We start from the raw sequence: 4127 nt of genomic DNA on the forward strand, positions 1-4127 counted from the left end.
AGGTGGTCGGGGGTTGCATTTTTGTCAATGGCGGTTATGCCCTCTCCAAGAAGGCGGGTTGGAGGTGCCACGACCACTCCCCCTTCGCCCACCGCCCTGTAATGAATGCCCGTATTGGAAAGTTTCTCCAAAATCAATACTTCGATAAATAATGAAAATTTTTTATAAAAAATCGCGCTATTTTTTATTACAAACATTCGCCTGCGGCGCTTTAAAAAAAAAAACAATACTTCGATATATACATAATGATAAATTTTCGCCTTCGGCGCTTTCTTATAAAAATCGATGGTTCGATAAATAATTAAAATTTTGATTAAAATCAATACTTCGCCTGCGTCGCTTATTTTATTAAAACAATATAAGGTGAATACAAAAACGCCCCCTTTTCTCATCATCTGGTAGCACCAATTTATGTGTTTATTTCCACCACTTCCATGTAATCAATGAAATTTATATGGTGAATTGTGCAACTTTAAAATTAATAACTTTTTAAATAAAAGCCCCTGCGGAATTCAACCTCACTTTGTAGACCAATTGAACTGAAATGCGCACTTCTTGGGCCTCCCCTTAGCTGAAGCAGACGACAGCGTTGATGGATGAACCGACCCGAGCTGGGCTTGGTAGCCGGTACAACAACAACAACAAAACACAGCACTTCGGACAGCGACCGGATGCCTCCTGATGTCGCCAGAACATCACCTACACGACAATGCTCTGCAAGCAATTCTTAGTAGGGAGCCACAGACGTGGACACCCGAACAGACACTTTCTTGCAGAGGAGCCCTCGCCAACGCATGTCAGAAGGCATCTATACGAACTGACGGACGAAGTCCTGAGGTTCATAAGGCAACCTCTGGACCCGTTAGCATATCGACAGGCTTTCAGCCGCGCTTAGGGATTGTAACCCTAACGACGCAGAATTCAACTTTCTGCGTTGCCGGAGAAAAAGTACGGAACTTCTTCAATATGCTCGGAATGAAATATGCTGGTGTGAGTAAGCTTTGGTCAACCGTGAGGTCACTGTTCAAGCCGACGACGCGCGACGACGGTGCAATTTTTTTTCGGCGGGAGATGAGCGAGCTACTTTAGCCGACAGTTTACGCTGCATCTTCCGATGGACGAAGCCAAACGCTGAGTGACCAATAGAGGCTGCACAAACTACCAATACCAAGTGCGCTTCCTGCTTTCACCAGCGGGCAGATTCGGGTAGACATCGGGAAGGCAAAAGCCTCCAAAGCCATTGAAACCGGCGAAATATGCATGCAAATGCTGAAAAAATTGGGTCCCTCGGGAGTACACTATCTCACCAAGGCCCTCATGTTGTCCATGGCTACTCTCATCGTCTCTGATATCTGGAAAACGAGGAAGCGTGGTCCACTGCTCAAACCGGGGAAACCGGCTAACAAAGAAGTCTGATCGTCCTTTCCCCGGTCGCGAAGACACTTGAGGTTTTGCTACTCACACACTATATGAACCATCTGACCCCAGCGAGGCATCAGCATAGGTTCCGTAAAGTGCACAACACAGCAATAACATTTAACGTTATAAACACCCAGATAACTCTTGGCGTGAACCGAAACCGCTCCTATGAGAGAACAGTCCTAGTAGTGTTAGATCTGTCGAAAGCGTTTGACACCGTCAGCCACTCCACGCTACTAGAAGACACTGAGGCCTCATTTCTCCCAGAGGGACTCAAACGGTGGTCAGCGAACTATCTGTGTGGTTGACATTCGTCCCTAATTTTCATTGTCGGCAACCATTTTTACCACCTAGACGAAGGAGGTCAGTCTACAGCTGGGAATTCATGTCGATGTCGTGCTCTCCTACTAGGCGAATAAAACCGCAATTTTCAATAGAGGATATAGCCGAAACAAGGTCCTTAAGTTGCTAGCCGGCAGCGCCTGAGGCAAAGACAAACGTTGTTCGCAACATACAAGGCAATTGGTCGGTCGGTTCTAGACTATGCAGCGCCCGTGGGGTCGCCGGGGACTAACAGGACGCAGTGGACGAAGCTGCAGACATGCGAGAACACGGCACTCCGGACTGCGTTGCCTCTGAAGTTACTCACTTCCTTCGTTGTTGTTGTTGTTGTTGTTGTAGCGGCTACAACAACCCCGCCCAGATCGGTTGATATCTCAGTCGTTGTCGTCGAGTTCCACTAACAGCAGCCCCAAGAAGCGTGCAGCCTCTATAGGGTCGGTCCACAGGGACGACGCCGTTAGGGTTGTGTGGTTTTCCGGGCATGCGATAAGATGTTTCGAGTCGTGAGGGGTCTCTCCGCATGCCGGACATTCATTCGGCACATCCGCATTTAGCCTACTCAGGTAGGAGTTTAGTCTGCTGCAGTAGCCACAGCGAAGTTGGGCTATTGTTGTTTTGGTCTCCCGAGACAGATGGAGCTCCGTCGCGTCAATATCCGGTGTTTGTGTGCCTAGAACAGCATTCAGAGGTCTAGAGTCTACATAACTCGAGACTGCGTCCCTGTGAATGCCGTTCAGGGCCTGTCTGTAAGCTGACGGGTCCCGAGGCTGCTTAATGAACCTCTGGATTTCGTCCGTCAGTTCATATAGATGCCTCCTGACGTGCCTTGGCGAGGGCTTCCTTCGTCTCCCGTTGTGGTTTTTGTAGCGGCACTACTAAGCCCCGCCTATTTCGGTTCATCCTTCAATCATTGTCGTCAAGCTCAACTAACGGTAGGCCCAGGAAATGGGCTGTTTCACTAAGTTCGGACCAAAGGGAGAGGGTTGTTAGTTGAGTAGGATAGAGCTGGTGGTGTCGTGCGGGAGTCTCCACATGCCGGACACTCATTGGGGATATTGGGGTCGAGTCTGAACAGGTAGCTGTTGAGGCGGCTGCAGTATCCAGACTGTAATCGGGTGTCTATGCATGTCTGGACCACGTCCTTATCAATGTGGAGCACCCTGCTGCTTAGCACCAACAGCCCTGCATTCATATTCGGCTATGCTACAATATCATACATCCGCTTAAGTATCATTTCGTATTCTTACTCTTCTCATTTGTCTAGTTTGCATATTCGCATTATTCCTACATTGTAACTTTTTAGAACAAAAACCTAACTGTAGTCTGTTTCCTTTTATCATTACGACACGGTAAGCTACATGCAATATCATTTTCAATTTTGTCACGCCTCTCGCGAATTGGTTTTACGCTTTCCTACATAGGCGTCTTAACTACTGCTCTAATTTGGCAAAACAATTATCAAGTTTAAATAAAGAATTTATACATTTGGTGATTTTGAAGCTCTAAGCGTTTTTATTTCGGTAGAAAGCTAACCCAAGCTACAGCTACGGTGATACGCATAAAACCTGTAGCTAAAAACTGGTGACCCCGTACAAAGTTAGAAGGTCGGATGTGAGACTCCGTTATAACGCTATTAAACACCGTTATAAAATCACGTGATAGAAAATTTAACTGCTAAGATGATCGCCAATTCCGATAGCGGAGTTTCATCAGAACCGCCGTGTTATGTCTTCTTTTCCTTTTATTCAACGACTTACAATTCAATAGAGAAGGTAGTTATAATTCATGTTAGCGATGGTACAAACTAGGAATGATACTTATTCGAGTAGAGTTACCATACTTATGTAATACTTAGTTGAATCTAATAAGTGAAGATACATAATAATCTCCCCCGCTAGTAACATACATAGTCTCGGAGACGAGATTAAGGGTTTCGTGTTCTTTCCGAGCGCCTCACTGCTTCGCCTCACTGCTTCGCCTCACTGCTTCGCCTCGTGCTTGGAATTCTTGTTCTCGTTCTTGACCCTCTGGCTGGCCTTCTTCGTTTTGTTGATTGACTACCTCAGGGGATATCCGATGCTCGATTAATTCTTCCTGTGGGTGTTTGGATTTTCTTTCGTTTTCCGTCGTGTCTCCATGTGTTTTCATGTCTCCAACGTTTGATTTATACAATTGATTAATGTGTCGCTTAAGACTGTATCCATTGTCAAGGTGAACTTGATAATGCAGCTTCCCGTACTTCCTTGTTACTACTCCCAACTACCACTTCGATTGTACACGGTCTCCCACGCTGAATTGTCGGTTTGGCCCCAAAGACGTAGCTTGCGTTGTTGATTTGTATAATGGCCGAATAGCATCCAGTCTAC

The sequence above is a fragment of the Rhagoletis pomonella genome, unplaced genomic scaffold, assembly GCF_013731165.1.
Source record: "Rhagoletis pomonella isolate Grant_MI unplaced genomic scaffold, Rhpom_1.0 Rhpom_scaffold_00009, whole genome shotgun sequence".
NCBI lineage: Eukaryota > Metazoa > Arthropoda > Insecta > Diptera > Tephritidae > Rhagoletis > Rhagoletis pomonella.